This window comes from Anomaloglossus baeobatrachus, unplaced genomic scaffold (assembly GCF_048569485.1).
Source record: "Anomaloglossus baeobatrachus isolate aAnoBae1 unplaced genomic scaffold, aAnoBae1.hap1 Scaffold_3206, whole genome shotgun sequence".
NCBI lineage: Eukaryota > Metazoa > Chordata > Amphibia > Anura > Aromobatidae > Anomaloglossus > Anomaloglossus baeobatrachus.
In genome coordinates this window covers 38256-62211 of record NW_027442602.1, presented here as the reverse complement: position 1 = coordinate 62211, position 23956 = coordinate 38256, and the positions used below count along the sequence as shown (strand labels likewise).

Genomic DNA, 23956 nt, shown 5'->3' with positions numbered 1-23956 from the left:
GCTGGGAAGGAAAGGGAAAAGATTAGGGTTTGGGGATGATGAAAGGGCTTTCTACGGGTAAGGATGGCAAAGGGTGGCAGTGACGGAAAGTCAGGCAACCTGTCCTGTCCGTCTTTTTGTATCGTGAATTGGAAAGACTGCAAGGGGGAGGGGAGTTGCTTGCGCCCTAAAGGAGGAGTTATTCAGATTCATTGCAGTGGGCGGCGGCTGCAAAACGCACCATTCTTCTTGTTTTGGCTCTGCAAAGCAGCCTTTTCAAGGGTTGGCTTGGGTGACAAAATGTCTTGTGTAGGCGTGGGTTTGTCTCCCTCTCGCTCTCTCTCCCTAAGATGTGTCCGGCATAGGCCAGGGTGCCACTCGAGGCCCAAACCAATTCTGGTTATCGCTTCTCGGCCTTTTGGCTAAGATCAAGTGTAGTATCTGTTCTTATCAGTTTAATATCTGATACGTCCCCTATCTGGGGACCATATATTAAATGGATTTTTAGAACAGGGAGATGGAAAAAGAGCTTGCTCTGTCCACTCCACGCATTGACCTGGTATTGCAGTACCTCCAGGAACGGTGCACCCCTTCTTAACCCAGTTTCCAAAAGCAGAACTCAATTCACCTGATTCATATTAGCCCGATTTAATGAATTGGAAGAAAGCATACGTCTTCATATGCACCTCAATTTGGCCCATTCACTTTTCACACTTCCTCCTTTTGTTTTTTATCTTTCACACTTTTGACTTTCTTTATTCATCCAAATAGCAAACTCATCACCACTCAACCTGACCAACTCGGCTATGTCCCCGTGCTGCAGTTCTCTGTCTTATCTAGATCATTTGCAATTGAATGGAATAGATCCCTTTTGGACAAAGTGGATTCACCTGCTGCTGCAGTGACCACAGGTGTGATAACATCTAGAATTGGCATCTGGTGCGATCTCTCCGCTTCCACTCCAAAGAAAGTTACCTGTTTATTCCTATCATGCATTGGTTTTTGGGGTTTTCTTTGAGTAATGATGATCTCTTTAGTAGTCTGTTGGCGCCCTCTCCTGGAGGAATAGTTTGCTTGCTCTTGGACATTCTAAAAGAGAGGTCATGATAGACATTGAGCTTCTGAGCTCAATTGGGGACAGTCATGGGTGATGAATGTTTGCAACCTACTGCGAAGCCTCATACCGCAATATAAGGAACGTCAAATACTAAGAAAGGGCGGCCTATGAAAGAATTACTACTTTCAATAAGTACACTTAAACGGCTAATTGGGAATAGAAAAACTGTAAAAAGCCCTCTGAGAAAGCCCCCCTCTAACCTTTGATAGTAAGCTTTTCTGTAGTCTGCCTGTTGATGTATTTTCCGTTTGAACTGTGCACAACATGAAGAGACGGAACACTGGCGGCTTGTCACAATGCCCCCCGATGACATCACAATAGCGCTGCTGCCTAGAAAACAAGCTGCGCAGAAGAAGTTGTTCTTTGGGTGGGAGGGTGGGCTAGTGGAAGGAGGGGGCAATCTCTTTTTTTCCCGGGTGGTAGGGGGATGACAGGAGAAGGGAAGCGGGTGGTGAGAAAGGTACAGAGGGCAGGGTTTGGGGGCTGGGAAGGAAAGGGAAAAGATTAGGGTTTGGGGATGATGAAAGGGCTTTCTACGGGTAAGGATGGCAAAGGGTGGCAGTGACGGAAAGTCAGGCAACCTGTCCTGTCCGTCTTTTTGTATCGTGAATTGGAAAGACTGCAAGGGGGAGGGGAGTTGCTTGCGCCCTAAAGGAGGAGTTATTCAGATTCATTGCAGTGGGCGGCGGCTGCAAAACGCACCATTCTTCTTGTTTTGGCTCTGCAAAGCAGCCTTTTCAAGGGTTGGCTTGGGTGACAAAATGTCTTGTGTAGGCGTGGGTTTGTCTCCCTCTCGCTCTCTCTCCCTAAGATGTGTCCGGCATAGGCCAGGGTGCCACTCGAGGCCCAAACCAATTCTGGTTATCGCTTCTCGGCCTTTTGGCTAAGATCAAGTGTAGTATCTGTTCTTATCAGTTTAATATCTGATACGTCCCCTATCTGGGGACCATATATTAAATGGATTTTTAGAACAGGGAGATGGAAAAAGAGCTTGCTCTGTCCACTCCACGCATTGACCTGGTATTGCAGTACCTCCAGGAACGGTGCACCCCTTCTTAACCCAGTTTCCAAAAGCAGAACTCAATTCACCTGATTCATATTAGCCCGATTTAATGAATTGGAAGAAAGCATACGTCTTCATATGCACCTCAATTTGGCCCATTCACTTTTCACACTTCCTCCTTTTGTTTTTTATCTTTCACACTTTTGACTTTCTTTATTCATCCAAATAGCAAACTCATCACCACTCAACCTGACCAACTCGGCTATGTCCCCGTGCTGCAGTTCTCTGTCTTATCTAGATCATTTGCAATTGAATGGAATAGATCCCTTTTGGACAAAGTGGATTCACCTGCTGCTGCAGTGACCACAGGTGTGATAACATCTAGAATTGGCATCTGGTGCGATCTCTCCGCTTCCACTCCAAAGAAAGTTACCTGTTTATTCCTATCATGCATTGGTTTTTGGGGTTTTCTTTGAGTAATGATGATCTCTTTAGTAGTCTGTTGGCGCCCTCTCCTGGAGGAATAGTTTGCTTGCTCTTGGACATTCTAAAAGAGAGGTCATGATAGACATTGAGCTTCTGAGCTCAATTGGGGACAGTCATGGGTGATGAATGTTTGCAACCTACTGCGAAGCCTCATACCGCAATATAAGGAACGTCAAATACTAAGAAAGGGCGGCCTATGAAAGAATTACTACTTTCAATAAGTACACTTAAACGGCTAATTGGGAATAGAAAAACTGTAAAAAGCCCTCTGAGAAAGCCCCCCTCTAACCTTTGATAGTAAGCTTTTCTGTAGTCTGCCTGTTGATGTATTTTCCGTTTGAACTGTGCACAACATGAAGAGACGGAACACTGGCGGCTTGTCACAATGCCCCCCGATGACATCACAATAGCGCTGCTGCCTAGAAAACAAGCTGCGCAGAAGAAGTTGTTCTTTGGGTGGGAGGGTGGGCTAGTGGAAGGAGGGGGCAATCTCTTTTTTTCCCGGGTGGTAGGGGGATGACAGGAGAAGGGAAGCGGGTGGTGAGAAAGGTACAGAGGGCAGGGTTTGGGGGCTGGGAAGGAAAGGGAAAAGATTAGGGTTTGGGGATGATGAAAGGGCTTTCTACGGGTAAGGATGGCAAAGGGTGGCAGTGACGGAAAGTCAGGCAACCTGTCCTGTCCGTCTTTTTGTATCGTGAATTGGAAAGACTGCAAGGGGGAGGGGAGTTGCTTGCGCCCTAAAGGAGGAGTTATTCAGATTCATTGCAGTGGGCGGCGGCTGCAAAACGCACCATTCTTCTTGTTTTGGCTCTGCAAAGCAGCCTTTTCAAGGGTTGGCTTGGGTGACAAAATGTCTTGTGTAGGCGTGGGTTTGTCTCCCTCTCGCTCTCTCTCCCTAAGATGTGTCCGGCATAGGCCAGGGTGCCACTCGAGGCCCAAACCAATTCTGGTTATCGCTTCTCGGCCTTTTGGCTAAGATCAAGTGTAGTATCTGTTCTTATCAGTTTAATATCTGATACGTCCCCTATCTGGGGACCATATATTAAATGGATTTTTAGAACAGGGAGATGGAAAAAGAGCTTGCTCTGTCCACTCCACGCATTGACCTGGTATTGCAGTACCTCCAGGAACGGTGCACCCCTTCTTAACCCAGTTTCCAAAAGCAGAACTCAATTCACCTGATTCATATTAGCCCGATTTAATGAATTGGAAGAAAGCATACGTCTTCATATGCACCTCAATTTGGCCCATTCACTTTTCACACTTCCTCCTTTTGTTTTTTATCTTTCACACTTTTGACTTTCTTTATTCATCCAAATAGCAAACTCATCACCACTCAACCTGACCAACTCGGCTATGTCCCCGTGCTGCAGTTCTCTGTCTTATCTAGATCATTTGCAATTGAATGGAATAGATCCCTTTTGGACAAAGTGGATTCACCTGCTGCTGCAGTGACCACAGGTGTGATAACATCTAGAATTGGCATCTGGTGCGATCTCTCCGCTTCCACTCCAAAGAAAGTTACCTGTTTATTCCTATCATGCATTGGTTTTTGGGGTTTTCTTTGAGTAATGATGATCTCTTTAGTAGTCTGTTGGCGCCCTCTCCTGGAGGAATAGTTTGCTTGCTCTTGGACATTCTAAAAGAGAGGTCATGATAGACATTGAGCTTCTGAGCTCAATTGGGGACAGTCATGGGTGATGAATGTTTGCAACCTACTGCGAAGCCTCATACCGCAATATAAGGAACGTCAAATACTAAGAAAGGGCGGCCTATGAAAGAATTACTACTTTCAATAAGTACACTTAAACGGCTAATTGGGAATAGAAAAACTGTAAAAAGCCCTCTGAGAAAGCCCCCCTCTAACCTTTGATAGTAAGCTTTTCTGTAGTCTGCCTGTTGATGTATTTTCCGTTTGAACTGTGCACAACATGAAGAGACGGAACACTGGCGGCTTGTCACAATGCCCCCCGATGACATCACAATAGCGCTGCTGCCTAGAAAACAAGCTGCGCAGAAGAAGTTGTTCTTTGGGTGGGAGGGTGGGCTAGTGGAAGGAGGGGGCAATCTCTTTTTTTCCCGGGTGGTAGGGGGATGACAGGAGAAGGGAAGCGGGTGGTGAGAAAGGTACAGAGGGCAGGGTTTGGGGGCTGGGAAGGAAAGGGAAAAGATTAGGGTTTGGGGATGATGAAAGGGCTTTCTACGGGTAAGGATGGCAAAGGGTGGCAGTGACGGAAAGTCAGGCAACCTGTCCTGTCCGTCTTTTTGTATCGTGAATTGGAAAGACTGCAAGGGGGAGGGGAGTTGCTTGCGCCCTAAAGGAGGAGTTATTCAGATTCATTGCAGTGGGCGGCGGCTGCAAAACGCACCATTCTTCTTGTTTTGGCTCTGCAAAGCAGCCTTTTCAAGGGTTGGCTTGGGTGACAAAATGTCTTGTGTAGGCGTGGGTTTGTCTCCCTCTCGCTCTCTCTCCCTAAGATGTGTCCGGCATAGGCCAGGGTGCCACTCGAGGCCCAAACCAATTCTGGTTATCGCTTCTCGGCCTTTTGGCTAAGATCAAGTGTAGTATCTGTTCTTATCAGTTTAATATCTGATACGTCCCCTATCTGGGGACCATATATTAAATGGATTTTTAGAACAGGGAGATGGAAAAAGAGCTTGCTCTGTCCACTCCACGCATTGACCTGGTATTGCAGTACCTCCAGGAACGGTGCACCCCTTCTTAACCCAGTTTCCAAAAGCAGAACTCAATTCACCTGATTCATATTAGCCCGATTTAATGAATTGGAAGAAAGCATACGTCTTCATATGCACCTCAATTTGGCCCATTCACTTTTCACACTTCCTCCTTTTGTTTTTTATCTTTCACACTTTTGACTTTCTTTATTCATCCAAATAGCAAACTCATCACCACTCAACCTGACCAACTCGGCTATGTCCCCGTGCTGCAGTTCTCTGTCTTATCTAGATCATTTGCAATTGAATGGAATAGATCCCTTTTGGACAAAGTGGATTCACCTGCTGCTGCAGTGACCACAGGTGTGATAACATCTAGAATTGGCATCTGGTGCGATCTCTCCGCTTCCACTCCAAAGAAAGTTACCTGTTTATTCCTATCATGCATTGGTTTTTGGGGTTTTCTTTGAGTAATGATGATCTCTTTAGTAGTCTGTTGGCGCCCTCTCCTGGAGGAATAGTTTGCTTGCTCTTGGACATTCTAAAAGAGAGGTCATGATAGACATTGAGCTTCTGAGCTCAATTGGGGACAGTCATGGGTGATGAATGTTTGCAACCTACTGCGAAGCCTCATACCGCAATATAAGGAACGTCAAATACTAAGAAAGGGCGGCCTATGAAAGAATTACTACTTTCAATAAGTACACTTAAACGGCTAATTGGGAATAGAAAAACTGTAAAAAGCCCTCTGAGAAAGCCCCCCTCTAACCTTTGATAGTAAGCTTTTCTGTAGTCTGCCTGTTGATGTATTTTCCGTTTGAACTGTGCACAACATGAAGAGACGGAACACTGGCGGCTTGTCACAATGCCCCCCGATGACATCACAATAGCGCTGCTGCCTAGAAAACAAGCTGCGCAGAAGAAGTTGTTCTTTGGGTGGGAGGGTGGGCTAGTGGAAGGAGGGGGCAATCTCTTTTTTTCCCGGGTGGTAGGGGGATGACAGGAGAAGGGAAGCGGGTGGTGAGAAAGGTACAGAGGGCAGGGTTTGGGGGCTGGGAAGGAAAGGGAAAAGATTAGGGTTTGGGGATGATGAAAGGGCTTTCTACGGGTAAGGATGGCAAAGGGTGGCAGTGACGGAAAGTCAGGCAACCTGTCCTGTCCGTCTTTTTGTATCGTGAATTGGAAAGACTGCAAGGGGGAGGGGAGTTGCTTGCGCCCTAAAGGAGGAGTTATTCAGATTCATTGCAGTGGGCGGCGGCTGCAAAACGCACCATTCTTCTTGTTTTGGCTCTGCAAAGCAGCCTTTTCAAGGGTTGGCTTGGGTGACAAAATGTCTTGTGTAGGCGTGGGTTTGTCTCCCTCTCGCTCTCTCTCCCTAAGATGTGTCCGGCATAGGCCAGGGTGCCACTCGAGGCCCAAACCAATTCTGGTTATCGCTTCTCGGCCTTTTGGCTAAGATCAAGTGTAGTATCTGTTCTTATCAGTTTAATATCTGATACGTCCCCTATCTGGGGACCATATATTAAATGGATTTTTAGAACAGGGAGATGGAAAAAGAGCTTGCTCTGTCCACTCCACGCATTGACCTGGTATTGCAGTACCTCCAGGAACGGTGCACCCCTTCTTAACCCAGTTTCCAAAAGCAGAACTCAATTCACCTGATTCATATTAGCCCGATTTAATGAATTGGAAGAAAGCATACGTCTTCATATGCACCTCAATTTGGCCCATTCACTTTTCACACTTCCTCCTTTTGTTTTTTATCTTTCACACTTTTGACTTTCTTTATTCATCCAAATAGCAAACTCATCACCACTCAACCTGACCAACTCGGCTATGTCCCCGTGCTGCAGTTCTCTGTCTTATCTAGATCATTTGCAATTGAATGGAATAGATCCCTTTTGGACAAAGTGGATTCACCTGCTGCTGCAGTGACCACAGGTGTGATAACATCTAGAATTGGCATCTGGTGCGATCTCTCCGCTTCCACTCCAAAGAAAGTTACCTGTTTATTCCTATCATGCATTGGTTTTTGGGGTTTTCTTTGAGTAATGATGATCTCTTTAGTAGTCTGTTGGCGCCCTCTCCTGGAGGAATAGTTTGCTTGCTCTTGGACATTCTAAAAGAGAGGTCATGATAGACATTGAGCTTCTGAGCTCAATTGGGGACAGTCATGGGTGATGAATGTTTGCAACCTACTGCGAAGCCTCATACCGCAATATAAGGAACGTCAAATACTAAGAAAGGGCGGCCTATGAAAGAATTACTACTTTCAATAAGTACACTTAAACGGCTAATTGGGAATAGAAAAACTGTAAAAAGCCCTCTGAGAAAGCCCCCCTCTAACCTTTGATAGTAAGCTTTTCTGTAGTCTGCCTGTTGATGTATTTTCCGTTTGAACTGTGCACAACATGAAGAGACGGAACACTGGCGGCTTGTCACAATGCCCCCCGATGACATCACAATAGCGCTGCTGCCTAGAAAACAAGCTGCGCAGAAGAAGTTGTTCTTTGGGTGGGAGGGTGGGCTAGTGGAAGGAGGGGGCAATCTCTTTTTTTCCCGGGTGGTAGGGGGATGACAGGAGAAGGGAAGCGGGTGGTGAGAAAGGTACAGAGGGCAGGGTTTGGGGGCTGGGAAGGAAAGGGAAAAGATTAGGGTTTGGGGATGATGAAAGGGCTTTCTACGGGTAAGGATGGCAAAGGGTGGCAGTGACGGAAAGTCAGGCAACCTGTCCTGTCCGTCTTTTTGTATCGTGAATTGGAAAGACTGCAAGGGGGAGGGGAGTTGCTTGCGCCCTAAAGGAGGAGTTATTCAGATTCATTGCAGTGGGCGGCGGCTGCAAAACGCACCATTCTTCTTGTTTTGGCTCTGCAAAGCAGCCTTTTCAAGGGTTGGCTTGGGTGACAAAATGTCTTGTGTAGGCGTGGGTTTGTCTCCCTCTCGCTCTCTCTCCCTAAGATGTGTCCGGCATAGGCCAGGGTGCCACTCGAGGCCCAAACCAATTCTGGTTATCGCTTCTCGGCCTTTTGGCTAAGATCAAGTGTAGTATCTGTTCTTATCAGTTTAATATCTGATACGTCCCCTATCTGGGGACCATATATTAAATGGATTTTTAGAACAGGGAGATGGAAAAAGAGCTTGCTCTGTCCACTCCACGCATTGACCTGGTATTGCAGTACCTCCAGGAACGGTGCACCCCTTCTTAACCCAGTTTCCAAAAGCAGAACTCAATTCACCTGATTCATATTAGCCCGATTTAATGAATTGGAAGAAAGCATACGTCTTCATATGCACCTCAATTTGGCCCATTCACTTTTCACACTTCCTCCTTTTGTTTTTTATCTTTCACACTTTTGACTTTCTTTATTCATCCAAATAGCAAACTCATCACCACTCAACCTGACCAACTCGGCTATGTCCCCGTGCTGCAGTTCTCTGTCTTATCTAGATCATTTGCAATTGAATGGAATAGATCCCTTTTGGACAAAGTGGATTCACCTGCTGCTGCAGTGACCACAGGTGTGATAACATCTAGAATTGGCATCTGGTGCGATCTCTCCGCTTCCACTCCAAAGAAAGTTACCTGTTTATTCCTATCATGCATTGGTTTTTGGGGTTTTCTTTGAGTAATGATGATCTCTTTAGTAGTCTGTTGGCGCCCTCTCCTGGAGGAATAGTTTGCTTGCTCTTGGACATTCTAAAAGAGAGGTCATGATAGACATTGAGCTTCTGAGCTCAATTGGGGACAGTCATGGGTGATGAATGTTTGCAACCTACTGCGAAGCCTCATACCGCAATATAAGGAACGTCAAATACTAAGAAAGGGCGGCCTATGAAAGAATTACTACTTTCAATAAGTACACTTAAACGGCTAATTGGGAATAGAAGATCTGTAAAAAGCCCTCTGAGAAAGCCCCCCTCTAACCTTTGATAGTAAGCTTTTCTGTAGTCTGCCTGTTGATGTATTTTCCGTTTGAACTGTGCACAACATGAAGAGACGGAACACTGGCGGCTTGTCACAATGCCCCCCGATGACATCACAATAGCGCTGCTGCCTAGAAAACAAGCTGCGCAGAAGAAGTTGTTCTTTGGGTGGGAGGGTGGGCTAGTGGAAGGAGGGGGCAATCTCTTTTTTTCCCGGGTGGTAGGGGGATGACAGGAGAAGGGAAGCGGGTGGTGAGAAAGGTACAGAGGGCAGGGTTTGGGGGCTGGGAAGGAAAGGGAAAAGATTAGGGTTTGGGGATGATGAAAGGGCTTTCTACGGGTAAGGATGGCAAAGGGTGGCAGTGACGGAAAGTCAGGCAACCTGTCCTGTCCGTCTTTTTGTATCGTGAATTGGAAAGACTGCAAGGGGGAGGGGAGTTGCTTGCGCCCTAAAGGAGGAGTTATTCAGATTCATTGCAGTGGGCGGCGGCTGCAAAACGCACCATTCTTCTTGTTTTGGCTCTGCAAAGCAGCCTTTTCAAGGGTTGGCTTGGGTGACAAAATGTCTTGTGTAGGCGTGGGTTTGTCTCCCTCTCGCTCTCTCTCCCTAAGATGTGTCCGGCATAGGCCAGGGTGCCACTCGAGGCCCAAACCAATTCTGGTTATCGCTTCTCGGCCTTTTGGCTAAGATCAAGTGTAGTATCTGTTCTTATCAGTTTAATATCTGATACGTCCCCTATCTGGGGACCATATATTAAATGGATTTTTAGAACAGGGAGATGGAAAAAGAGCTTGCTCTGTCCACTCCACGCATTGACCTGGTATTGCAGTACCTCCAGGAACGGTGCACCCCTTCTTAACCCAGTTTCCAAAAGCAGAACTCAATTCACCTGATTCATATTAGCCCGATTTAATGAATTGGAAGAAAGCATACGTCTTCATATGCACCTCAATTTGGCCCATTCACTTTTCACACTTCCTCCTTTTGTTTTTTATCTTTCACACTTTTGACTTTCTTTATTCATCCAAATAGCAAACTCATCACCACTCAACCTGACCAACTCGGCTATGTCCCCGTGCTGCAGTTCTCTGTCTTATCTAGATCATTTGCAATTGAATGGAATAGATCCCTTTTGGACAAAGTGGATTCACCTGCTGCTGCAGTGACCACAGGTGTGATAACATCTAGAATTGGCATCTGGTGCGATCTCTCCGCTTCCACTCCAAAGAAAGTTACCTGTTTATTCCTATCATGCATTGGTTTTTGGGGTTTTCTTTGAGTAATGATGATCTCTTTAGTAGTCTGTTGGCGCCCTCTCCTGGAGGAATAGTTTGCTTGCTCTTGGACATTCTAAAAGAGAGGTCATGATAGACATTGAGCTTCTGAGCTCAATTGGGGACAGTCATGGGTGATGAATGTTTGCAACCTACTGCGAAGCCTCATACCGCAATATAAGGAACGTCAAATACTAAGAAAGGGCGGCCTATGAAAGAATTACTACTTTCAATAAGTACACTTAAACGGCTAATTGGGAATAGAAAAACTGTAAAAAGCCCTCTGAGAAAGCCCCCCTCTAACCTTTGATAGTAAGCTTTTCTGTAGTCTGCCTGTTGATGTATTTTCCGTTTGAACTGTGCACAACATGAAGAGACGGAACACTGGCGGCTTGTCACAATGCCCCCCGATGACATCACAATAGCGCTGCTGCCTAGAAAACAAGCTGCGCAGAAGAAGTTGTTCTTTGGGTGGGAGGGTGGGCTAGTGGAAGGAGGGGGCAATCTCTTTTTTTCCCGGGTGGTAGGGGGATGACAGGAGAAGGGAAGCGGGTGGTGAGAAAGGTACAGAGGGCAGGGTTTGGGGGCTGGGAAGGAAAGGGAAAAGATTAGGGTTTGGGGATGATGAAAGGGCTTTCTACGGGTAAGGATGGCAAAGGGTGGCAGTGACGGAAAGTCAGGCAACCTGTCCTGTCCGTCTTTTTGTATCGTGAATTGGAAAGACTGCAAGGGGGAGGGGAGTTGCTTGCGCCCTAAAGGAGGAGTTATTCAGATTCATTGCAGTGGGCGGCGGCTGCAAAACGCACCATTCTTCTTGTTTTGGCTCTGCAAAGCAGCCTTTTCAAGGGTTGGCTTGGGTGACAAAATGTCTTGTGTAGGCGTGGGTTTGTCTCCCTCTCGCTCTCTCTCCCTAAGATGTGTCCGGCATAGGCCAGGGTGCCACTCGAGGCCCAAACCAATTCTGGTTATCGCTTCTCGGCCTTTTGGCTAAGATCAAGTGTAGTATCTGTTCTTATCAGTTTAATATCTGATACGTCCCCTATCTGGGGACCATATATTAAATGGATTTTTAGAACAGGGAGATGGAAAAAGAGCTTGCTCTGTCCACTCCACGCATTGACCTGGTATTGCAGTACCTCCAGGAACGGTGCACCCCTTCTTAACCCAGTTTCCAAAAGCAGAACTCAATTCACCTGATTCATATTAGCCCGATTTAATGAATTGGAAGAAAGCATACGTCTTCATATGCACCTCAATTTGGCCCATTCACTTTTCACACTTCCTCCTTTTGTTTTTTATCTTTCACACTTTTGACTTTCTTTATTCATCCAAATAGCAAACTCATCACCACTCAACCTGACCAACTCGGCTATGTCCCCGTGCTGCAGTTCTCTGTCTTATCTAGATCATTTGCAATTGAATGGAATAGATCCCTTTTGGACAAAGTGGATTCACCTGCTGCTGCAGTGACCACAGGTGTGATAACATCTAGAATTGGCATCTGGTGCGATCTCTCCGCTTCCACTCCAAAGAAAGTTACCTGTTTATTCCTATCATGCATTGGTTTTTGGGGTTTTCTTTGAGTAATGATGATCTCTTTAGTAGTCTGTTGGCGCCCTCTCCTGGAGGAATAGTTTGCTTGCTCTTGGACATTCTAAAAGAGAGGTCATGATAGACATTGAGCTTCTGAGCTCAATTGGGGACAGTCATGGGTGATGAATGTTTGCAACCTACTGCGAAGCCTCATACCGCAATATAAGGAACGTCAAATACTAAGAAAGGGCGGCCTATGAAAGAATTACTACTTTCAATAAGTACACTTAAACGGCTAATTGGGAATAGAAAAACTGTAAAAAGCCCTCTGAGAAAGCCCCCCTCTAACCTTTGATAGTAAGCTTTTCTGTAGTCTGCCTGTTGATGTATTTTCCGTTTGAACTGTGCACAACATGAAGAGACGGAACACTGGCGGCTTGTCACAATGCCCCCCGATGACATCACAATAGCGCTGCTGCCTAGAAAACAAGCTGCGCAGAAGAAGTTGTTCTTTGGGTGGGAGGGTGGGCTAGTGGAAGGAGGGGGCAATCTCTTTTTTTCCCGGGTGGTAGGGGGATGACAGGAGAAGGGAAGCGGGTGGTGAGAAAGGTACAGAGGGCAGGGTTTGGGGGCTGGGAAGGAAAGGGAAAAGATTAGGGTTTGGGGATGATGAAAGGGCTTTCTACGGGTAAGGATGGCAAAGGGTGGCAGTGACGGAAAGTCAGGCAACCTGTCCTGTCCGTCTTTTTGTATCGTGAATTGGAAAGACTGCAAGGGGGAGGGGAGTTGCTTGCGCCCTAAAGGAGGAGTTATTCAGATTCATTGCAGTGGGCGGCGGCTGCAAAACGCACCATTCTTCTTGTTTTGGCTCTGCAAAGCAGCCTTTTCAAGGGTTGGCTTGGGTGACAAAATGTCTTGTGTAGGCGTGGGTTTGTCTCCCTCTCGCTCTCTCTCCCTAAGATGTGTCCGGCATAGGCCAGGGTGCCACTCGAGGCCCAAACCAATTCTGGTTATCGCTTCTCGGCCTTTTGGCTAAGATCAAGTGTAGTATCTGTTCTTATCAGTTTAATATCTGATACGTCCCCTATCTGGGGACCATATATTAAATGGATTTTTAGAACAGGGAGATGGAAAAAGAGCTTGCTCTGTCCACTCCACGCATTGACCTGGTATTGCAGTACCTCCAGGAACGGTGCACCCCTTCTTAACCCAGTTTCCAAAAGCAGAACTCAATTCACCTGATTCATATTAGCCCGATTTAATGAATTGGAAGAAAGCATACGTCTTCATATGCACCTCAATTTGGCCCATTCACTTTTCACACTTCCTCCTTTTGTTTTTTATCTTTCACACTTTTGACTTTCTTTATTCATCCAAATAGCAAACTCATCACCACTCAACCTGACCAACTCGGCTATGTCCCCGTGCTGCAGTTCTCTGTCTTATCTAGATCATTTGCAATTGAATGGAATAGATCCCTTTTGGACAAAGTGGATTCACCTGCTGCTGCAGTGACCACAGGTGTGATAACATCTAGAATTGGCATCTGGTGCGATCTCTCCGCTTCCACTCCAAAGAAAGTTACCTGTTTATTCCTATCATGCATTGGTTTTTGGGGTTTTCTTTGAGTAATGATGATCTCTTTAGTAGTCTGTTGGCGCCCTCTCCTGGAGGAATAGTTTGCTTGCTCTTGGACATTCTAAAAGAGAGGTCATGATAGACATTGAGCTTCTGAGCTCAATTGGGGACAGTCATGGGTGATGAATGTTTGCAACCTACTGCGAAGCCTCATACCGCAATATAAGGAACGTCAAATACTAAGAAAGGGCGGCCTATGAAAGAATTACTACTTTCAATAAGTACACTTAAACGGCTAATTGGGAATAGAAAAACTGTAAAAAGCCCTCTGAGAAAGCCCCCCTCTAACCTTTGATAGTAAGCTTTTCTGTAGTCTGCCTGTTGATGTATTTTCCGTTTGAACTGTGCACAACATGAAGAGACGGAACACTGGCGGCTTGTCACAATGCCCCCCGATGACATCACAATAGCGCTGCTGCCTAGAAAACAAGCTGCGCAGAAGAAGTTGTTCTTTGGGTGGGAGGGTGGGCTAGTGGAAGGAGGGGGCAATCTCTTTTTTTCCCGGGTGGTAGGGGGATGACAGGAGAAGGGAAGCGGGTGGTGAGAAAGGTACAGAGGGCAGGGTTTGGGGGCTGGGAAGGAAAGGGAAAAGATTAGGGTTTGGGGATGATGAAAGGGCTTTCTACGGGTAAGGATGGCAAAGGGTGGCAGTGACGGAAAGTCAGGCAACCTGTCCTGTCCGTCTTTTTGTATCGTGAATTGGAAAGACTGCAAGGGGGAGGGGAGTTGCTTGCGCCCTAAAGGAGGAGTTATTCAGATTCATTGCAGTGGGCGGCGGCTGCAAAACGCACCATTCTTCTTGTTTTGGCTCTGCAAAGCAGCCTTTTCAAGGGTTGGCTTGGGTGACAAAATGTCTTGTGTAGGCGTGGGTTTGTCTCCCTCTCGCTCTCTCTCCCTAAGATGTGTCCGGCATAGGCCAGGGTGCCACTCGAGGCCCAAACCAATTCTGGTTATCGCTTCTCGGCCTTTTGGCTAAGATCAAGTGTAGTATCTGTTCTTATCAGTTTAATATCTGATACGTCCCCTATCTGGGGACCATATATTAAATGGATTTTTAGAACAGGGAGATGGAAAAAGAGCTTGCTCTGTCCACTCCACGCATTGACCTGGTATTGCAGTACCTCCAGGAACGGTGCACCCCTTCTTAACCCAGTTTCCAAAAGCAGAACTCAATTCACCTGATTCATATTAGCCCGATTTAATGAATTGGAAGAAAGCATACGTCTTCATATGCACCTCAATTTGGCCCATTCACTTTTCACACTTCCTCCTTTTGTTTTTTATCTTTCACACTTTTGACTTTCTTTATTCATCCAAATAGCAAACTCATCACCACTCAACCTGACCAACTCGGCTATGTCCCCGTGCTGCAGTTCTCTGTCTTATCTAGATCATTTGCAATTGAATGGAATAGATCCCTTTTGGACAAAGTGGATTCACCTGCTGCTGCAGTGACCACAGGTGTGATAACATCTAGAATTGGCATCTGGTGCGATCTCTCCGCTTCCACTCCAAAGAAAGTTACCTGTTTATTCCTATCATGCATTGGTTTTTGGGGTTTTCTTTGAGTAATGATGATCTCTTTAGTAGTCTGTTGGCGCCCTCTCCTGGAGGAATAGTTTGCTTGCTCTTGGACATTCTAAAAGAGAGGTCATGATAGACATTGAGCTTCTGAGCTCAATTGGGGACAGTCATGGGTGATGAATGTTTGCAACCTACTGCGAAGCCTCATACCGCAATATAAGGAACGTCAAATACTAAGAAAGGGCGGCCTATGAAAGAATTACTACTTTCAATAAGTACACTTAAACGGCTAATTGGGAATAGAAAAACTGTAAAAAGCCCTCTGAGAAAGCCCCCCTCTAACCTTTGATAGTAAGCTTTTCTGTAGTCTGCCTGTTGATGTATTTTCCGTTTGAACTGTGCACAACATGAAGAGACGGAACACTGGCGGCTTGTCACAATGCCCCCCGATGACATCACAATAGCGCTGCTGCCTAGAAAACAAGCTGCGCAGAAGAAGTTGTTCTTTGGGTGGGAGGGTGGGCTAGTGGAAGGAGGGGGCAATCTCTTTTTTTCCCGGGTGGTAGGGGGATGACAGGAGAAGGGAAGCGGGTGGTGAGAAAGGTACAGAGGGCAGGGTTTGGGGGCTGGGAAGGAAAGGGAAAAGATTAGGGTTTGGGGATGATGAAAGGGCTTTCTACGGGTAAGGATGGCAAAGGGTGGCAGTGACGGAAAGTCAGGCAACCTGTCCTGTCCGTCTTTTTGTATCGTGAATTGGAAAGACTGCAAGGGGGAGGGGAGTTGCTTGCGCCCTAAAGGAGGAGTTATTCAGATTCATTGCAGTGGGCGGCGGCTGCAAAACGCACCATTCTTCTTGTTTTGGCTCTGCAAAGCAGCCTTTTCAAGGGTTGGCTTGGGTGACAAAATGTCTTGTGTAGGCGTGGGTTTGTCTCCCTCTCGCTCTCTCTCCCTAAGATGTGTCCGGCATAGGCCAGGGTGCCACTCGAGGCCCAAACCAATTCTGGTTATCGCTTCTCGGCCTTTTGGCTAAGATCAAGTGTAGTATCTGTTCTTATCAGTTTAATATCTGATACGTCCCCTATCTGGGGACCATATATTAAATGGATTTTTAGAACAGGGAGATGGAAAAAGAGCTTGCTCTGTCCACTCCACGCATTGACCTGGTATTGCAGTACCTCCAGGAACGGTGCACCCCTTCTTAACCCAGTTTCCAAAAGCAGAACTCAATTCACCTGATTCATATTAGCCCGATTTAATGAATTGGAAGAAAGCATACGTCTTCATATGCACCTCAATTTGGCCCATTCACTTTTCACACTTCCTCCTTTTGTTTTTTATCTTTCACACTTTTGACTTTCTTTATTCATCCAAATAGCAAACTCATCACCACTCAACCTGACCAACTCGGCTATGTCCCCGTGCTGCAGTTCTCTGTCTTATCTAGATCATTTGCAATTGAATGGAATAGATCCCTTTTGGACAAAGTGGATTCACCTGCTGCTGCAGTGACCACAGGTGTGATAACATCTAGAATTGGCATCTGGTGCGATCTCTCCGCTTCCACTCCAAAGAAAGTTACCTGTTTATTCCTATCATGCATTGGTTTTTGGGGTTTTCTTTGAGTAATGATGATCTCTTTAGTAGTCTGTTGGCGCCCTCTCCTGGAGGAATAGTTTGCTTGCTCTTGGACATTCTAAAAGAGAGGTCATGATAGACATTGAGCTTCTGAGCTCAATTGGGGACAGTCATGGGTGATGAATGTTTGCAACCTACTGCGAAGCCTCATACCGCAATATAAGGAACGTCAAATACTAAGAAAGGGCGGCCTATGAAAGAATTACTACTTTCAATAAGTACACTTAAACGGCTAATTGGGAATAGAAAAACTGTAAAAAGCCCTCTGAGAAAGCCCCCCTCTAACCTTTGATAGTAAGCTTTTCTGTAGTCTGCCTGTTGATGTATTTTCCGTTTGAACTGTGCACAACATGAAGAGACGGAACACTGGCGGCTTGTCACAATGCCCCCCGATGACATCACAATAGCGCTGCTGCCTAGAAAACAAGCTGCGCAGAAGAAGTTGTTCTTTGGGTGGGAGGGTGGGCTAGTGGAAGGAGGGGGCAATCTCTTTTTTTCCCGGGTGGTAGGGGGATGACAGGAGAAGGGAAGCGGGTGGTGAGAAAGGTACAGAGGGCAGGGTTTGGGGGCTGGGAAGGAAAGGGAAAAGATTAGGGTTTGGGGATGATGAAAGGGCTTTCTACGGGTAAGGATGGCAAAGGGTGGCAGTGACGGAAAGTCAGGCAACCTGTCCTGTCCGTCTTTTTGTATCGTGAATTGGAAAGACTGCAAGGGGGAGGGGAGTTGCTTGCGCCCTAAAGGAGGAGTTATTCAGATTCATTGCAGTGGGCGGCGGCTGCAAAACGCACCATTCTTCTTGTTTTGGCTCTGCAAAGCAGCCTTTTCAAGGGTTGGCTTGGGTGACAAAATGTCTTGTGTAGGCGTGGGTTTGTCTCCCTCTCGCTCTCTCTCCCTAAGATGTGTCCGGCATAGGCCAGGGTGCCACTCGAGGCCCAAACCAATTCTGGTTATCGCTTCTCGGCCTTTTGGCTAAGATCAAGTGTAGTATCTGTTCTTATCAGTTTAATATCTGATACGTCCCCTATCTGGGGACCATATATTAAATGGATTTTTAGAACAGGGAGATGGAAAAAGAGCTTGCTCTGTCCACTCCACGCATTGACCTGGTATTGCAGTACCTCCAGGAACGGTGCACCCCTTCTTAACCCAGTTTCCAAAAGCAGAACTCAATTCACCTGATTCATATTAGCCCGATTTAATGAATTGGAAGAAAGCATACGTCTTCATATGCACCTCAATTTGGCCCATTCACTTTTCACACTTCCTCCTTTTGTTTTTTATCTTTCACACTTTTGACTTTCTTTATTCATCCAAATAGCAAACTCATCACCACTCAACCTGACCAACTCGGCTATGTCCCCGTGCTGCAGTTCTCTGTCTTATCTAGATCATTTGCAATTGAATGGAATAGATCCCTTTTGGACAAAGTGGATTCACCTGCTGCTGCAGTGACCACAGGTGTGATAACATCTAGAATTGGCATCTGGTGCGATCTCTCCGCTTCCACTCCAAAGAAAGTTACCTGTTTATTCCTATCATGCATTGGTTTTTGGGGTTTTCTTTGAGTAATGATGATCTCTTTAGTAGTCTGTTGGCGCCCTCTCCTGGAGGAATAGTTTGCTTGCTCTTGGACATTCTAAAAGAGAGGTCATGATAGACATTGAGCTTCTGAGCTCAATTGGGGACAGTCATGGGTGATGAATGTTTGCAACCTACTGCGAAGCCTCATACCGCAATATAAGGAACGTCAAATACTAAGAAAGGGCGGCCTATGAAAGAATTACTACTTTCAATAAGTACACTTAAACGGCTAATTGGGAATAGAAAAACTGTAAAAAGCCCTCTGAGAAAGCCCCCCTCTAACCTTTGATAGTAAGCTTTTCTGTAGTCTGCCTGTTGATGTATTTTCCGTTTGAACTGTGCACAACATGAAGAGACGGAACACTGGCGGCTTGTCACAATGCCCCCCGATGACATCACAATAGCGCTGCTGCCTAGAAAACAAGCTGCGCAGAAGAAGTTGTTCTTTGGGTGGGAGGGTGGGCTAGTGGAAGGAGGGGGCAATCTCTTTTTTTCCCGGGTGGTAGGGGGATGACAGGAGAAGGGAAGCGGGTGGTGAGAAAGGTACAGAGGGCAGGGTTTGGGGGCTGGGAAGGAAAGGGAAAAGATTAGGGTTTGGGGATGATGAAAGGGCTTTCTACGGGTAAGGATGGCAAAGGGTGGCAGTGACGGAAAGTCAGGCAACCTGTCCTGTCCGTCTTTTTGTATCGTGAATTGGAAAGACTGCAAGGGGGAGGGGAGTTGCTTGCGCCCTAAAGGAGGAGTTATTCAGATTCATTGCAGTGGGCGGCGGCTGCAAAACGCACCATTCTTCTTGTTTTGGCTCTGCAAAGCAGCCTTTTCAAGGGTTGGCTTGGGTGACAAAATGTCTTGTGTAGGCGTGGGTTTGTCTCCCTCTCGCTCTCTCTCCCTAAGATGTGTCCGGCATAGGCCAGGGTGCCACTCGAGGCCCAAACCAATTCTGGTTATCGCTTCTCGGCCTTTTGGCTAAGATCAAGTGTAGTATCTGTGAGGCTCGGCAGATGCAATGCACACTGGAAGGTTGCGCTTGCTAGTACTCTTGATGTATAGTATATTCATCTAGAGGAAAACATGGCCCTACCAGGATCGAGGCTATTAGACTGAGTAAGTGTGGGGGCTATGGTGCAATGTGCCCCAGGACTGACGACCCTGGAGTGAGTCTGAGCTTGCTGGCTTGGGACCCCGGCGAGCCTTGGGCTCTGTAGCACACCGTACCTTGCCCTTTCATACTTTCTGAGCATATTGCTCTATCCCGGCCTTCTGGCTAGGAAGGGAAATTTTTATAATCATGGTCGGAGGTCCGTTCAGCTTTGGGCTGAGAAACCAACACCCGGTTGGAGGTCCGGGTCAGCTTCGGCTGAGAAACCAACACCCGGTTGGAGGTCCGGTTAGCCTTGGGCTGAGAAACCAACACCGGTTGACGGTCCGGGCAGTTTCGGCTGCGAAACCAACAACTAGTAGCTCTCTACTCCACTTGGGTAAGATGCCTGGGTGGACGCTGGGAGCAACGACAAGGCTCAACCAGGCTTCGGCTTGGGGGAGCACCGAAGATCCCTGACCCTTGCTGTGGCCTTCTGGCTCGGAGGGACGGGGTTGATTTTTGGGGACCCTCTCCTCACGGAGGGGTCCACACGAATCCTAGCCTTTGCACTGTTTTTGGTGTGACTTCGGTCATGCATTTTTTGCGGTGCTTTGGAAAGCTTCATTAAATCAAAATCTGTTCTTATCAGTTTAATATCTGATACGTCCCCTATCTGGGGACCATATATTAAATGGATTTTTAGAACAGGGAGATGGAAAAAGAGCTTGCTCTGTCCACTCCACGCATTGACCTGGTATTGCAGTACCTCCAGGAACGGTGCACCCCTTCTTAACCCAGTTTCCAAAAGCAGAACTCAATTCACCTGATTCATATTAGCCCGATTTAATGAATTGGAAGAAAGCATACGTCTTCATATGCACCTCAATTTGGCCCATTCACTTTTCACACTTCCTCCTTTTGTTTTTTATCTTTCACACTTTTGACTTTCTTTATTCATCCAAATAGCAAACTCATCACCACTCAACCTGACCAACTCGGCTATGTCCCCGTGCTGCAGTTCTCTGTCTTATCTAGATCATTTGCAATTGAATGGAATAGATCCCTTTTGGACAAAGTGGATTCACCTGCTGCTGCAGTGACCACAGGTGTGATAACATCTAGAATTGGCATCTGGTGCGATCTCTCCGCTTCCACTCCAAAGAAAGTTACCTGTTTATTCCTATCATGCATTGGTTTTTGGGGTTTTCTTTGAGTAATGATGATCTCTTTAGTAGTCTGTTGGCGCCCTCTCCTGGAGGAATAGTTTGCTTGCTCTTGGACATTCTAAAAGAGAGGTCATGATAGACATTGAGCTTCTGAGCTCAATTGGGGACAGTCATGGGTGATGAATGTTTGCAACCTACTGCGAAGCCTCATACCGCAATATAAGGAACGTCAAATACTAAGAAAGGGCGGCCTATGAAAGAATTACTACTTTCAATAAGTACACTTAAACGGCTAATTGGGAATAGAAAAACTGTAAAAAGCCCTCTGAGAAAGCCCCCCTCTAACCTTTGATAGTAAGCTTTTCTGTAGTCTGCCTGTTGATGTATTTTCCGTTTGAACTGTGCACAACATGAAGAGACGGAACACTGGCGGCTTGTCACAATGCCCCCCGATGACATCACAATAGCGCTGCTGCCTAGAAAACAAGCTGCGCAGAAGAAGTTGTTCTTTGGGTGGGAGGGTGGGCTAGTGGAAGGAGGGGGCAATCTCTTTTTTTCCCGGGTGGTAGGGGGATGACAGGAGAAGGGAAGCGGGTGGTGAGAAAGGTACAGAGGGCAGGGTTTGGGGGCTGGGAAGGAAAGGGAAAAGATTAGGGTTTGGGGATGATGAAAGGGCTTTCTACGGGTAAGGATGGCAAAGGGTGGCAGTGACGGAAAGTCAGGCAACCTGTCCTGTCCGTCTTTTTGTATCGTGAATTGGAAAGACTGCAAGGGGGAGGGGAGTTGCTTGCGCCCTAAAGGAGGAGTTATTCAGATTCATTGCAGTGGGCGGCGGCTGCAAAACGCACCATTCTTCTTGTTTTGGCTCTGCAAAGCAGCCTTTTCAAGGGTTGGCTTGGGTGACAAAATGTCTTGTGTAGGCGTGGGTTTGTCTCCCTCTCGCTCTCTCTCCCTAAGATGTGTCCGGCATAGGCCAGGGTGCCACTCGAGGCCCAAACCAATTCTGGTTATCGCTTCTCGGCCTTTTGGCTAAGATCAAGTGTAGTATCTGTTCTTATCAGTTTAATATCTGATACGTCCCCTATCTGGGGACCATATATTAAATGGATTTTTAGAACAGGGAGATGGAAAAAGAGCTTGCTCTGTCCACTCCACGCATTGACCTGGTATTGCAGTACCTCCAGGAACGGTGCACCCCTTCTTAACCCAGTTTCCAAAAGCAGAACTCAATTCACCTGATTCATATTAGCCCGATTTAATGAATTGGAAGAAAGCATACGTCTTCATATGCACCTCAATTTGGCCCATTCACTTTTCACACTTCCTCCTTTTGTTTTTTATCTTTCACACTTTTGACTTTCTTTATTCATCCAAATAGCAAACTCATCACCACTCAACCTGACCAACTCGGCTATGTCCCCGTGCTGCAGTTCTCTGTCTTATCTAGATCATTTGCAATTGAATGGAATAGATCCCTTTTGGACAAAGTGGATTCACCTGCTGCTGCAGTGACCACAGGTGTGATAACATCTAGAATTGGCATCTGGTGCGATCTCTCCGCTTCCACTCCAAAGAAAGTTACCTGTTTATTCCTATCATGCATTGGTTTTTGGGGTTTTCTTTGAGTAATGATGATCTCTTTAGTAGTCTGTTGGCGCCCTCTCCTGGAGGAATAGTTTGCTTGCTCTTGGACATTCTAAAAGAGAGGTCATGATAGACATTGAGCTTCTGAGCTCAATTGGGGACAGTCATGGGTGATGAATGTTTGCAACCTACTGCGAAGCCTCATACCGCAATATAAGGAACGTCAAATACTAAGAAAGGGCGGCCTATGAAAGAATTACTACTTTCAATAAGTACACTTAAACGGCTAATTGGGAATAGAAAAACTGTAAAAAGCCCTCTGAGAAAGCCCCCCTCTAACCTTTGATAGTAAGCTTTTCTGTAGTCTGCCTGTTGATGTATTTTCCGTTTGAACTGTGCACAACATGAAGAGACGGAACACTGGCGGCTTGTCACAATGCCCCCCGATGACATCACAATAGCGCTGCTGCCTAGAAAACAAGCTGCGCAGAAGAAGTTGTTCTTTGGGTGGGAGGGTGGGCTAGTGGAAGGAGGGGGCAATCTCTTTTTTTCCCGGGTGGTAGGGGGATGACAGGAGAAGGGAAGCGGGTGGTGAGAAAGGTACAGAGGGCAGGGTTTGGGGGCTGGGAAGGAAAGGGAAAAGATTAGGGTTTGGGGATGATGAAAGGGCTTTCTACGGGTAAGGATGGCAAAGGGTGGCAGTGACGGAAAGTCAGGCAACCTGTCCTGTCCGTCTTTTTGTATCGTGAATTGGAAAGACTGCAAGGGGGAGGGGAGTTGCTTGCGCCCTAAAGGAGGAGTTATTCAGATTCATTGCAGTGGGCGGCGGCTGCAAAACGCACCATTCTTCTTGTTTTGGCTCTGCAAAGCAGCCTTTTCAAGGGTTGGCTTGGGTGACAAAATGTCTTGTGTAGGCGTGGGTTTGTCTCCCTCTCGCTCTCTCTCCCTAAGATGTGTCCGGCATAGGCCAGGGTGCCACTCGAGGCCCAAACCAATTCTGGTTATCGCTTCTCGGCCTTTTGGCTAAGATCAAGTGTAGTATCTGTTCTTATCAGTTTAATATCTGATACGTCCCCTATCTGGGGACCATATATTAAATGGATTTTTAGAACAGGGAGATGGAAAAAGAGCTTGCTCTGTCCACTCCACGCATTGACCTGGTATTGCAGTACCTCCAGGAACGGTGCACCCCTTCTTAACCCAGTTTCCAAAAGCAGAACTCAATTCACCTGATTCATATTAGCCCGATTTAATGAATTGGAAGAAAGCATACGTCTTCATATGCACCTCAATTTGGCCCATTCACTTTTCACACTTCCTCCTTTTGTTTTTTATCTTTCACACTTTTGACTTTCTTTATTCATCCAAATAGCAAACTCATCACCACTCAACCTGACCAACTCGGCTATGTCCCCGTGCTGCAGTTCTCTGTCTTATCTAGATCATTTGCAATTGAATGGAATAGATCCCTTTTGGACAAAGTGGATTCACCTGCTGCTGCAGTGACCACAGGTGTGATAACATCTAGAATTGGCATCTGGTGCGATCTCTCCGCTTCCACTCCAAAGAAAGTTACCTGTTTATTCCTATCATGCATTGGTTTTTGGGGTTTTCTTTGAGTAATGATGATCTCTTTAGTAGTCTGTTGGCGCCCTCTCCTGGAGGAATAGTTTGCTTGCTCTTGGACATTCTAAAAGAGAGGTCATGATAGACATTGAGCTTCTGAGCTCAATTGGGGACAGTCATGGGTGATG

The 23956-nt window shown here is 46.5% G+C and overlaps 15 non-coding genes and 1 pseudogene across 15 annotated transcripts; all 16 read left to right on the top strand.

Moving 5' to 3' along the window:
- The first annotated feature begins 381 nt into the window (after positions 1-381).
- On the top strand, positions 382-572 carry LOC142269492 (U2 spliceosomal RNA). The gene has a single exon (XR_012734945.1). It is a non-coding gene; the product is annotated as a U2 spliceosomal RNA (small nuclear RNA).
- A 1387-nt stretch (positions 573-1959) lies between these two features.
- LOC142269491 (U2 spliceosomal RNA) lies at positions 1960-2150 on the top strand. Its single transcript, XR_012734944.1, has one exon. It is a non-coding gene; the product is annotated as a U2 spliceosomal RNA (small nuclear RNA).
- Positions 2151-3537: 1387 nt separating this feature from the next.
- Positions 3538-3728, top strand: LOC142269490 (U2 spliceosomal RNA). Its single transcript, XR_012734943.1, has one exon. It is a non-coding gene; the product is annotated as a U2 spliceosomal RNA (small nuclear RNA).
- Positions 3729-5115: 1387 nt separating this feature from the next.
- On the top strand, positions 5116-5306 carry LOC142269489 (U2 spliceosomal RNA). Its single transcript, XR_012734942.1, has one exon. It is a non-coding gene; the product is annotated as a U2 spliceosomal RNA (small nuclear RNA).
- A 1387-nt stretch (positions 5307-6693) lies between these two features.
- Positions 6694-6884, top strand: LOC142269488 (U2 spliceosomal RNA). Its single transcript, XR_012734941.1, has one exon. It is a non-coding gene; the product is annotated as a U2 spliceosomal RNA (small nuclear RNA).
- Positions 6885-8271: 1387 nt separating this feature from the next.
- LOC142269487 (U2 spliceosomal RNA) lies at positions 8272-8462 on the top strand. The gene has a single exon (XR_012734940.1). It is a non-coding gene; the product is annotated as a U2 spliceosomal RNA (small nuclear RNA).
- A 1387-nt stretch (positions 8463-9849) lies between these two features.
- On the top strand, positions 9850-10040 carry LOC142269484 (U2 spliceosomal RNA). Its single transcript, XR_012734938.1, has one exon. It is a non-coding gene; the product is annotated as a U2 spliceosomal RNA (small nuclear RNA).
- Positions 10041-11427: 1387 nt separating this feature from the next.
- Positions 11428-11618, top strand: LOC142269483 (U2 spliceosomal RNA). The gene has a single exon (XR_012734937.1). It is a non-coding gene; the product is annotated as a U2 spliceosomal RNA (small nuclear RNA).
- A 1387-nt stretch (positions 11619-13005) lies between these two features.
- On the top strand, positions 13006-13196 carry LOC142269482 (U2 spliceosomal RNA). The gene has a single exon (XR_012734936.1). It is a non-coding gene; the product is annotated as a U2 spliceosomal RNA (small nuclear RNA).
- A 1387-nt stretch (positions 13197-14583) lies between these two features.
- Positions 14584-14774, top strand: LOC142269481 (U2 spliceosomal RNA). Its single transcript, XR_012734935.1, has one exon. It is a non-coding gene; the product is annotated as a U2 spliceosomal RNA (small nuclear RNA).
- A 1387-nt stretch (positions 14775-16161) lies between these two features.
- LOC142269480 (U2 spliceosomal RNA) lies at positions 16162-16352 on the top strand. Its single transcript, XR_012734934.1, has one exon. It is a non-coding gene; the product is annotated as a U2 spliceosomal RNA (small nuclear RNA).
- A 1387-nt stretch (positions 16353-17739) lies between these two features.
- On the top strand, positions 17740-17930 carry LOC142269479 (U2 spliceosomal RNA). The gene has a single exon (XR_012734933.1). It is a non-coding gene; the product is annotated as a U2 spliceosomal RNA (small nuclear RNA).
- Positions 17931-19317: 1387 nt separating this feature from the next.
- LOC142269461 (U2 spliceosomal RNA) lies at positions 19318-19444 on the top strand (annotated as a pseudogene).
- Positions 19445-20044: 600 nt separating this feature from the next.
- LOC142269512 (U2 spliceosomal RNA) lies at positions 20045-20240 on the top strand. The gene has a single exon (XR_012734961.1). It is a non-coding gene; the product is annotated as a U2 spliceosomal RNA (small nuclear RNA).
- A 1387-nt stretch (positions 20241-21627) lies between these two features.
- LOC142269478 (U2 spliceosomal RNA) lies at positions 21628-21818 on the top strand. The gene has a single exon (XR_012734932.1). It is a non-coding gene; the product is annotated as a U2 spliceosomal RNA (small nuclear RNA).
- A 1387-nt stretch (positions 21819-23205) lies between these two features.
- On the top strand, positions 23206-23396 carry LOC142269477 (U2 spliceosomal RNA). Its single transcript, XR_012734931.1, has one exon. It is a non-coding gene; the product is annotated as a U2 spliceosomal RNA (small nuclear RNA).
- Positions 23397-23956: the final 560 nt, after the last annotated feature.